Source organism: Puma concolor, chromosome C1 (assembly GCF_028749965.1).
Source record: "Puma concolor isolate L17-30 chromosome C1, mPumCon1.1.hap2, whole genome shotgun sequence".
Taxonomy (NCBI): Eukaryota; Metazoa; Chordata; class Mammalia; order Carnivora; family Felidae; genus Puma; species Puma concolor.
In genome coordinates, this window is record NC_141674.1 from 192,551,335 (window position 1) to 192,563,893 (window position 12,559).

Here is a 12,559-nt window from a genome sequence, read left to right on the forward strand (position 1 = left end):
CCCCTTTCTAGTAATTTTTCCTTTTCCTTTTATTTTAGTTTAACGGCTTTTTGGTCTCATTTCTGACTCACAGTTTTGTGAGGCTGTGTGTAGGGACTTGAACAATAAATACAGTAGATGACTTGGAGATGTGTTTTTAGTTTCTACAAACAGAGCCAAAGTGATCTCATTTTACTTTGGGAATGCCAGTGACAAATGCCGTTTCCGTAGAGAGTTAAAATTCATCAGTTGAACAAAGCAATCAGTTTTTTTCCTTAGAACATATTACCATCAATTTTTAAGTGACTTTTAAACAATAATGAGAAATCTCTTAATGAAAAAATCTCTATGACCAGATAAGTGCTAATAGTAACTGACATACCATTAACTCTACTTTCCTCCATCCCCTCTCTTTAAAACTTGATGTTCTCATTAATTTTTTTCTTTTCCATCTTCTGAGAGCCCTACTCTTGGGATTATGCTAGATTTGTGTCTGCCTAAGTTGTCAGCTTCCAGGGGTGACAAATGTAGATAACCTTCTCCTTTATTATACATGAGCTAGACCAGGGGGGTTAGTACTTAGTGACCATCCATCTGCAAGACCTCCACCCCCTTGCCATCTTCAACCACTGGTAGTAAGTGGACACGTTTGAGGAATGCTTGCCAAAGGGTTACTCTTATTTCTTAAAGCTGTCATTTAAGCACTGACTTAACTGTTTTTCAAACAAATGACCTGATCCTTAAGATATATTTATCTAACTTACCCAGTTTACCAAGAGGAGGTGGGAGGGAGTGTGCAGAATTTCTTCACACATATAAATAACACAAAAGAATGGAACAGAATATAGTCTTCTGTCCTCTTGAGGAATACAGCTGATATTTTGTAATATTAATGGTGGTATGCTATAATAAGGGTTGGCCAAAGATGCTATAGGAGCACTTGAGAGGGGCACTGAATGCAGATCTGAGTGGTCAAAGAAGGCTCTCTGAAGGAATCTAAGCAGAAATTTATTGAGCAGGTAGAAGAGCATGTGCAAAGAGCCAAAGAGAAAATATGGTGCATTTACGGAACTACATGTATCAGAATATATAGACTGTGGTATGTCAATTAGGCCAGCTGGAGGCAAGAAATGAAGGTCAACATAAGCCATACTCTTAAATGTCATTGTTGTTTAAGGTAAAACATTTAGTCTCTAGTTCAAGAGCAACAGGGAACCCTTGAAATAGGGATGTCATGTTCAGATTTGTGCTTTAGAAAGAGAACAGAAAACTTGGTGTTCTCATTAATTTTTTTCTTTTCCGTCTTCTGAGAGCCCTACTCTTGGGATTATGCTAGACTTGTCTGTAACTAAATTGTCAGCTTTCAGAAGTAACAAATGTAGATAACCTATGGGACACTGGAAGCTCAGAAAAATTAAGAAACTTGCCTATGGTGCCACAAGTAATAAGTTGGCATAGCCAGTGTTTCGACCCAGATATAAATCCAAAACCCATGCGTCAGCTTCCACCTATGCTGGGTTCTTCAAACTGCAGGTTGTAACTTATGAGTACACCCTGAAATCAATCAACATTTTTTTAAGAAAATAGGATAGAAAAGATCACTGCATAGCTTATAATAAGTGTAAGAATTATTTAATAATTTTAATTAGATTCTATGTGTATGTAAAATGTACACATGTGTATATATATGGAGGGCATGTATGTAGCTGAGCACTGGGACATGATGCAAAATTCATTTGTTACTGTAGATTACAGTAAAAAATGGTCAAAGCCACTAAGCCCATGCAAAAAGCTTGCCTGTTGTTCCTCACCTGCCAGACATCCTTCTGTCCCTCATTCATTCATTCATTCATTCATTCATTCATTCCATTAAAAGAATATTAGATGCCTATCATGTACAAAGCACTGTACTCAAGGCTACAGAGGTACAAAGACATATCGGAATCCTTGGGCCTTGACTTACCTCTCTGTAGTAGTGCTAGATTTGTGTTAATCTACCACACTTACTCCAGGCCTCTTGTGACCTGTGGTTTGCATTAATCTATTAGGCTAAGCCACATACCTTTTCATTACAGTCTTTGCTGATGTTAAAGACAGATTCCAAAGAGCCCTCTTTATAATTTCTGTATTTAATGCAATGTGTAATCAGGTATAGGCCATTGTTAGGTCAATTGCTTTCCTGTATTTATCTTTTCAAACAATAAATAATCAGTGGGATGAGAAAGGGCAGTAAAAGATAGTTTTAATGTTAGTACTCATAAATATCCAACATCTTAGAGATGTTTTAATATTTATATGTGGTAGAATACCATCCCCTCTGGAGACCTGACTGAGGATTGATATGAACCCATCCAGAAATAGAATTCAAGAGATGTAACTTTACAGAGACTTTTAATTAATCCCGAGCAAGCACTCTGGATTCCCTCAAACTTGGTCATTACTCAGCCTCTCACTTTCCAAATTGCTAACATCTCTGAGCACAAGGCTAGGAGAAATATTCTCTTCAATGCAAATACAGTGGACTTTCTGCATCAAGGTCAGTAGGTGGTCTGGGCCTGAGCCAGAGCAAAGCCTGACTGGATATTCTTATGCCACTTTCTCTACTGATGTTGTAGCTTCTCACTAGCTTAGTTATCTCATCTATAAAGTGAGCATAAGTATAGTGCCTACATAAGACTGTTACAGGAATTTAACTACATATATACATACTATATACAGATATATACAAAAAAAAGCATCTGTCAGTTAATAAGAATCATTCAAGCTTAAGTTAATATTATATATGCTAGTATCTAGGCATTTACACCATTCTATCATTAAGATTACTAGGAATCACCTAGGAATGAACTGAAGTTGGGTGGAAAATTCTAAACAGCTCTTTCTTCTCCATTTAGTAGTTTTTGTTTTTGTTTTTAATTTGGTGAGCCAATATGACTTCATATATTTTTATTTGCTTTTTTCATAACCATATGCTTATAGTTATTACATATAGTCACATTTTATATAGTCATAGTTATTGTTAACTCTTTATTCTGAACTTTTTATAAAGCCACAGGAAGTTGCAAATATAGTGCAGAGAAATCCCTGTACTCTTCACTAAGTTTTCTTAGTGAAGTCTACCTATAGTTACATCAATATAATTAATTATAGTATAATATGAAAACCAGGAATTTGACAAGATACAGAACTATTTAATCACCACAGAGATATTCCCCATGCTATCCCTTTATAGTTACACACCTTTCTTTCCACCATCCCCAGCCCTCGGCAACCACTAATCTGTTTTCCAGCTCTATAATTCTGTATTTCTAGAATACTACCTAAATGGAATGAAATAAATAGGGAACGATGTAACCTCTGAGACTGGCTTTTTTCACATAACCTGTTGACCTTGAGATCCATCCAAGCTCTCGTAGGTATCAGTAGTTCATTCCTATTTATTGCTGTGTAATATTCCATGGTATGGATGCACCACAATTCGTTCAATCATTTACCTATTGAGAGAATTATAGTTGTTTCCAGTTTGGTGCTACTGCAAATAGAACTCTATAAATAATCATCTGCAGGTTTTTGTGTGAACATAAGCTTTATTTCTTCTTTTTATATCTTTTGGGCCTTTTATTTCCTTTTCTTGCCATATTGCACTGGCTAGAATTTCCAGTACTATGTTGAACAGCAATGTGAGAACAAATATTCTTGACTTCTTCTTGATCTTAGGAGAAATGCATACTCTCTCTCCCCCATTGAATATCATGCTACACTTAGGTTTTTTTTATATATATATTTATCAAATTGAGGAAATTATCCTTGGTTTCTAGTTTTATGAGGGTTTTTTTTTCATCATAAATGGATGTTGAGTTTTGTCAAATGATGTTTCTGCTTCATCTTATATGATCATATGATTTTTCTTTTCTAGCCTGTTAGCATTTTAGATTACATTTATGGTTTTACAAACATTGAGCCACCCTTGCATCCTGGAATAAAACATATTTGGTCATGATATGTAATTCTTTTTGTGTATTACTTAATTTCATTTGCTAATATTTTAATAAGAATTTTTACATCTATGTTCATGAAAGATATTGGTCTATTGTTTTCTTTTGTTTTGTACTCTCATTGGGTTTGATACCAGGATTCATTGGCTTCATTGAATGGGAAGGGAAGTGTTGCCTCTTTTTTTCTGGAGGACATTGTGTATAACTGGTGTTATTTCTTTAAACGTTTGGTAGAATTCTCCAGAGAAACCATCTAGGCTTAGAGATTTCTTTTTTGGGAGGTTTTTAATTATAGTTCAATGTCCTTAATAATTACAAGACTACTCCAATTATGTCATGTTGTGTGAATCATGGTAGCTTCCCCTTTCCAGGAGTTGGTCCATTTAAGTTGTCAAATTTACATATGGAGTTGTTCCTAGCATTTCTTTATTGTTCTGTTGATAGAATGTTCCCTTATTGAACCACAGAGCCTGTTATATCACCCTCTGTTTCATTCCTGACATTTGTAATTTTTGTCCTCTCTCTTTTTTTGCTTTGTCAGTCTTGTTGGAGCTGTCAATTTGATTGACTTTTTCAAATAACCAACTATTTATTTTGTTTTATTAATTTCCTCTATTATTTTTCTGTTTCCAGTTTTATTGATTACTGTTCTTTATTATTTCCTTCCTTATACTTGCTTTGTTGCTTTTTCTCTCTTTTTTCTAGTTTCTTAAATAAGGAGTTTAGATTTTGTATTTGGGACTTTCTTTTTTTTCTAATGGAGACATTTATGGAATGTTTCTAATGGAAACATTAATGCTATAAACTTCTCTCCAGCTCTGCTTTAGCTGTATCCTATGTATTTTGACATACTGTGCTTATATTTCATTCAGTTCAATGTTTGTTTGTTTTTTAATTTTCCTTGAACCTTCTTTGATCCGTGGATTATTTAGAAGTGTGTTGTTTCCTTTCCAAATAATGGGAGATTTTCCTTTTTGTTGTTGTTGTTGATTTTATCACATTTTTGTCAGAGAATATGCTCTGTAGATTTTTTACTTTCTGTTTTAAAATTAAAATAACCTCCTATGGTTGTGGATGTATTCATTTCTCCTTTTAGTCTTGTCAACTTTTGCTTTCTATATTTTGAAGCTTGTTATTAGTTTCATAAAACTGTATGGTTGTCATGTATTCCTGGAGGATTGACCCTTTACTACATTATTAACCCTTTATTACATTATTCTTAGTAATGACTACTGCTTCAAAGTCTACTCTGTCTGATATTGATATAGCTGTACCATCTTTCTTTTGCTTAATATTTGTTTAGTGTATATTTTTCATCTTTTTATTTTCAACATTTCTGGATCCTTACATTTAAAGTATGTCTTTTATAAAGAGGCATATAATAGATTTTGTTTTGATATCCAGTCAATTTATATTTTAATTGTAGTATTTAGTTGTTTTACACTTAATACTACAGATATAATTTGGTTTAAATCTCTAACTTATTCTCTATTTTCTATTTTTCCACCTATTCTATGTTTATTTTTCTCTCCTTTTTTTTCCTTTTTTAAAATGTTTTAACCAAGAATTTTATATGAGTCAATTTTATGTAACCTCTGTGAGTTTGTTATGCATTCTTCTACCCTCCTTTTAGTTCCTTTAATACTCAAAAGATGCATTCTTCATTTATTGTATTTCAAAATAAAGTAGTGTAGTAAAACCTTAGTTTGTGAGCATAATTCGTTCTAGAAACATGTTTGTAATCCAAAGCACCTGTATATCAAAATGAATTTCCCCATAGGAAATCATGGAAACTCAGATGATTCATTCCAAATATTCATATAAAGATGATACAATACTGTGATATAACACAAAATAATAAAGAGAATGCAAAATATGAAGAAAAATAAACAAACCTGCACTTACCTTTAAAAACTTTCGTGGCTGGTGTGAGGGAGACAAGAAAGAAGAGGGTTACTGTGTAGGACGACTTTCACTATCACTAACAGAATCACTGCTATCTGTTGTCTCCGTGGAATCTTTTTATGCATGGGGACCATTGTATATGCTCACTCAGATGTTGACTACAGTACAGTATTAATAAACTCTTGTCATATACTATATTAAGTTTAACTGACAATAAGGCAGCAGAGGAAAGAGTCTATATCTGCAGTCAGCCTGACCTAGAATGAAGCAAAGAATTCCTAAGTTTACTCTTCTATGGAAAAGCAAAGGACTGTCCATAGATGCTTTGAAGTGATAAAAAATACACTAGTTCCAGTTGTGGGCACCTTCCAAAGTTCTGAAAAATCACTGATTTCTACCTAACACAGCAGCCTGAGATGAAGCATCAAAGCATGGGAGAGGATCACCCACAATCCCGCAGCAAGAGAGAGTGACAAGAACGATTGGTTCAGTTGTGATCATGTGAAGTTCAGCATCACATACTACTTGTATTGCAAGACATCACTCATTTATCAAGTTAAAATGTATTATAAATGTTTGCTCATCTTGCAGAACACTTGCAGAACAAGTTACTCATAATCCAAGGCTTTATTGTACTTTTTTCATTTCCTAAACAATGTGTAGAACTTGGAATACTTCAACAACATTTAACCCCTCCTATTTTTTAGGCTATATTTTCATGTATTTTAAATATACATATGTTTTGAACCATAAAGTGCACTGTAATTATTGTTTTATATGGTAACTATTTAACTCTATCTATTTCTCTTTATTTCCTTCTGGATATCTTTGCTGCCATCTAGAATATTATTCCTTTTAACCATTATGACTTCCCTAGTATTTCTTGTAATGTAGCACATCTTCTCAGTTTTTATTTCCTTTAAAAAATGGGTTTTTTTTAATTTTTTCTTTACTTCTTGAGAGTATTTTCTCTGGGTATCTAGTTATCAGATCTTTTTCTTCTTTCAACATTTTAAAAATAGCATTCCATTGTTTCTGGCTTTCAGTGTCTTCACCAAAGTCTGTTGTCAGTTACTCCTTTGAAGATAATGTACCTTTTTGTCTTCACTTGCTTTAAAGTTTTCCCCTGTCTTTGGTTTTCAGCAGTTTTACTAAAATGTGCTTTACATGTGTGTGCATGTGCATACATGTTGTTGTGTTTAAAACTGGGTAAGGGTTTGTAGAGCTTCTTAAATCTGTCTTTCATCAATTTTGGAAAATTCTCAGCCAATATCTCTTCAACTGTTGTTTCTGTCCAATTCTCTCTTTTTTTGGTACTCTAATGATGCAAAAATATTAGATCTTTTTATACAGGTACATGTTTTTTGCTCTCTGTTCTGTGCTTCTTCTTTTTTTTAAACCTTTGATCCAGTTTGGTTATTTTTGAATGCCTTGTCTTCCAGTGTACTGATCTTGCCTTCATCTGTGTCCAATCTTCTATTAAACCCATCTATTGAGCTCTTATTTTTAGTTATGGTAGTTTTCAGTTTTAACATGTCCATTTAATTTACCCTGAGATTATACTTCTGTGATGAAATTCTCCATCTTTTCATCTTTTTCTTGACTATATCAATTACAGTTATTTTAAGACCATGCCTAATCATAGAAGTATCTTAATTAGCTATTGTTTGATTTTCCACTTTGTTTTCAGTCCTTTGGTCCTATCTCCTGTTGTACACTGACTGAATGCTTGATATAGTGCTTGAAAATTGTAGAAATAATGTCAGGCCAACGCTATTTTTCCAGAGAGGACTTATTTTGTTTCTGCCAGGCAGTTTAGGGCCATATTGATTTATTCTCATCTGAGATTTAGATGACTGGAAGCTGGATTTTAGTTGTTGTAAAAGGTACTCTATTTGTCATTTACCTGTCCTCCTGGGATGTATTTTTTGTTTTCCTAACTGTAAATCTGAGTTGTTTACCAGACCCTTCTTTCTAAGTAGACCATGGACTCTAATTTCTATCTTGCCAATCTTATAAGAATGTCAAAATCTCTTCTTAGTCTCCAAGTCCCTTAGCCTTTAAGCTCTTCTCATTTTTTCTTTTTTTTTTTTAGCATCTGATTCTATGCCACTTATGAATTAGCAAAAAACTTGCAGAGAAAAGTACCACAGAATATTAAGCTTGATTCAGTGTGCTTATCAACATGTCAGAATCAATCTTGGTCCCTCAAGTTCTGGCTCCTTTCATTCTCCAATGCCTTCGAGCAGGTTTTTTCCTCATGTTTGTCCAGCTATTCTGGTTCTTCTCATGAAAGTGAGAATGCAGCAGACTATTCTACCATTACCAAAAATGGAACTCCCATATCCATTTTTAATGTTAAGTGTTAATGTTATGACAATGTAAATTTATAGTTAATACACTTTGTTATTAATGGACTAAACATACTACTATATATGAAGGCCACATGTATAGGATCTGGTACAGAGCAGGCACTCATAAACAATTTCAGATTTGAATTTAAATACATACTGATTTGGGGCAAGGTGTAGAAGAGATTGGTCATTAGCATTAGCATTCAGTGTTTTTCATGTTGGCCTTTCTTGTTGATGCCCCACAGAAGAGCAGTCACTCTATGCTCTTGAGCATTGGTCTTGTGAACCTTTACATTAATAGCATTTCCAAACAGTGTCTCTCCCTACCATGCTCTCACTCAGAGACCCTCCAGGCCATCGTCACCACTTCAGTGACCATATCGAGCAAGAGAAGGATAGGTTTGTTTTCTCTTGCAGTTAATGTCTCCGTTCTTCCATAAAAAGAAATAATCCGGTAGCGCTCCACTTCTACCATGGCTTCTGCTTGCTGCAGCTTTGTTCCTGCCTTTTTATTTTGATAGTGAGGCCGGTATTGGTGAAAGCTGGCAAATGTCTTAAAAATTGGTTTTTCTGGGGACTTAAGTGAGCAAAAATTGAGAAATGCCAAGAACAAGAAGCAGATATAGATCTAAGTGTTTTAGAACTTTGGGACATTATAGTACCAAAAGGCTTGTAATGTGCCTTATTCCAGTTTAGAGCCTGGAAAACAACTTTCACAAGCGTATGTGATTTCCAAGTCTCAAAACCGATTTACTGGGAAGCAAAAAATGTAAAGCAGTAGACTTCAATGGTGATTTTCATATCATTTGAGTCTATACTTTTGAAGAGGCTCAGTTCGCAAATTTCCTTTTGGGTCTTTTTTGTCTGTGAGAGGATTTCTCCAAACTTAACTATTATCAAATAAAGTATGTCCAGAATCTGTTCAGATGTGGGTTTTAGGCTCTAGAAGCATATTTATGAGGATTTTCAAGACTAAGGATGAGGGAAGTGATGATGATGGTGATGGTATCTAATAATAGTATTCATTGAGCAGTTAATATATTCTCAGTATTAAGACCTTTTGCATATATTGTGTTGCCCCTTGAACAGTATTTAACTGTCAGTTTATTACTTCTCTTGAGATGATTATCTTTCTTCTAGTGGTCAAAGCATAGAATTTGAAGTTGGGTATGAATCGTAGGTGTAAATCTGAATTCTACCACTCTGTGGTCCTTGACTAGAATATCTAACATCTCAGAGCCTCTCTTCACCTCCAGGGTAAAAAATGATACCATGTCTCATAGAATTTTTAGATACTTGAAGAGTTAATGCAGCTCAAACCTATAATACTAGCTGCCTCATATTAAGTGCTCAAACAAATGTTAGCCATTTCTTTTCTCATTTTTCTGCCACTGTTGGTTAAGATGCCCTTTCCTTTACTAGATCCATCAGGCAAGGAAGTAGAAAATAGAAATATCTAAAAAATATAAGAAAAGGGGATTACCACTGATGATGTATTAGGAAACATGGTTCTTTAATACTCATTTGAATTCCATATAATTTATGATTTAATAACTCCCCATTCGGCCTTTCCACCCAGGGACGTGTCCATATGGCATTGTTTTGTGTTCCCATTGTTGCTTCACGGGAGCCTTTCACAAGTTTGTAGGAGCCCTTAATGTCCTGCAAATGAAGGAGGAGATTGTCCTCAAATTCCTTGCAACAGGAACCCACTTAGGTGGCACCAACCTTGACTTGCAGATGGAAGAGCACATCAATAAAGAAAAGTGGTGGTGTCTACCATAAATCTGAAGGGAACCTGGGAGAAGTCTCTGCTGGCATTCCATGCCATTGTTGCCATTGAAAACCCAGCTAATGTCAGTGTCATGTCATCCAGGAATACTGGCCACTGAGCTGCGCTGAAGTTTGCTGTTGCTACTAGAACCACTCCTGTTACTGGCCACTTTGCTCCTGGAACCTTCACTAACCAGATCCAGGCAGCCTTCTGAGAGCCAAGGCCTATGGTGGTTCCTGATGCCAGGGCTGACTACCAGCCTCTCATAGAGGCATCTTACGTTAACCTGCCTACCATTGGTCTGTGTAACTGACTCTTCCCTGTGCTTTGTGGACATTGCCATCCCTGAACAACAAGGGAGCTCACTCAGTGGGTCTTATGTGGTGGATGCTGACCTGGGAAGTTCTGCACATGCATGGCACCATTGCCCATGAACACCCTTGGGAGGTCATGCCTGATCTCTACTTCTACAGAGATCCTGAGGAGATTGAAAAGGAAGAGCAGGCCACTGCTGAAAAGGCTGTGTCCAAGGAGGAATTTCAGGGTGAATGGACTGCTCCTGCTCCTGAGTTCATTGCTACTCAACCTGAAGTTGCAGGCTGGTCTGAAGGCATGAAGTTCCCTACTGAAGACTGGAGTGCTCAGCACCCCCACTGAAGACTGGTCTATACCTCCCACTGCTCAGACCACTGAATGCTTAGCAGCAACCACTAAGTAGTCTTAAGCTGCTCTTCCACAAAGGCAAACAAATTGGAAATAAGGTTGACAGAAAAGAAACAGTTTCTTAAATAAATAAAAAAAAATCCCCATTCGTTCAACAAATATTTATTGAGTGAGATTTGGACAAAGTCCTTAATGTCATGGAACTTATGATCTACTAGAGAAGACAAATATTAAATACTCCTTAATCATAAGTACTACCAAGGAGAAGCACCAGGTGCTAGAAACATATTTGACATCGTGAAGGATCAAGGAAAGATTAGCTGAGAAAGTGACATTTAAGTTGGGACTTGAAGAGTGCGTAGCCAAGAGTAGTTTGGTGGTGAAAGGGAAATGAAAGCATTGCAGACAGAAGAGCAGCATGGGGGGAAATCCTGATGTGGAAAGGTTGGCATGTGGGAAGAAGGAAAGAAGTTTCTCTTGCCAACACCAGACAGAGAACAAAGAGGATGAGTTAATCAGTCTGTATGGTACCTTTTCTTCACTGGCCCAAGAGGTATGCCGTAGCACAGATTCACAATATAGAAAAGGTTCCCCGTTTTCTTCACCACGTCTCAGGGCACCCATCATTCTCAGCCTATTCAGGGACATGCATCCTCACTCCCAGAAATCTAACCCATTTCCAACCCCTCACTTACTCTCAGGGCTAGGAGACGCCTTATTAATCTGACACATGTATGCTTCTGCAGTTAAAGATCAACGTTTAAGTATCCATGGTAATGGTTTTCAAATGTGAGCTTTGCATCAGAATCACCTAGAGGGCTTGTTGAACCACCAAGTTCCTGACTGAGTAGTTCTGAGGTGGAGCCCTAAAATTGACATTTCTAACAAGCTGCCCATGGCACTGATACTGGTGGCCTGGGTTCCGTACTTGGTTGAGTCACTAGGTTAAGTTGTCTTCCTTCTTTCAACAATTTGACAGTCACCTTTACTTTCTTAACTCAAAGGAAAATGCTCAGGGAGTTTTTGAAAGGGAAAATACTAAAATCAAAACGAAACTCTGTGGGTGACTGCACATTGGCCTAACCAGACTGTACCTTTTTGTGAGCAAGACTTACCTTCAATATCTGCATCCCCAGAGGCTAGCACATAGTAGGTACCCAATACATGTTTATTAGATGAATTGATGATCAGTGAAGGAATCACAGAATGGACGTAGCTTAGTGAATTTTATACATTGTTCTTTGGAAAGCTATCATGATTCCTTTCAGCCTGAAAGGTCTTCCAGGAGGCTAAATTGTCATTCTCTTGGAATCCAGCCTCAGAAATTGCAGAGTCAAGATATGCTTGTATTTTAAGTACTTACTTGGATTAAAAACTGAATTGCTAACAGGATTACAAAATGCCAAGTTTGCTGAGACTCAAATTGTTTATGCGCATGTTTGGTTCTAAGTTCTTTCGTCAATCAGTACATTTATGTTTCTAATTACAGTCAATGTTTGTTTGGTTGTGGGTTTTTTTTTTTTTTTGACACCTGCACATGAATTCTCAGTCAAAACGAGCTTCAGTAATTTGCACAGGTATAATATAACTAAAACGAGGCTCATAACCACCGATGTGTCTCCTACACTACGTGTTTAATGAATTCAGAGGTGTTGTACCTCAATTCACATTGTGATTCAGAAAATGGTCTGCTATTTTTCCCATTTTCACTCCCACAGTGTTGTAAAACATTTTTAATAAACCCTCTAACAATTTTCCTCATTCCAGGAGCATGGAGTTTTAGTAGATGATGCAACACAACTTTCATTTGTGATTATTTTTAGCCCTGTCCTTGGAATCTGTGTATTTGGACACAAGAAAAAGAAAAATGCCCAAGATTACCATAATTC

At 36.1% G+C, this 12,559-nt stretch overlaps 1 protein-coding gene and 1 pseudogene across 5 annotated transcripts in view; both read left to right on the forward strand.

Moving 5' to 3' along the window:
* Positions 1-12,559, forward strand: part of PARD3B (par-3 family cell polarity regulator beta) — a 1,009,985-nt gene that overhangs the window by 859,477 nt on the left and 137,949 nt on the right. The window lies entirely within an intron of this gene.
* LOC147578638 (small ribosomal subunit protein uS2 pseudogene) lies at positions 5,479-12,431 on the forward strand (annotated as a pseudogene).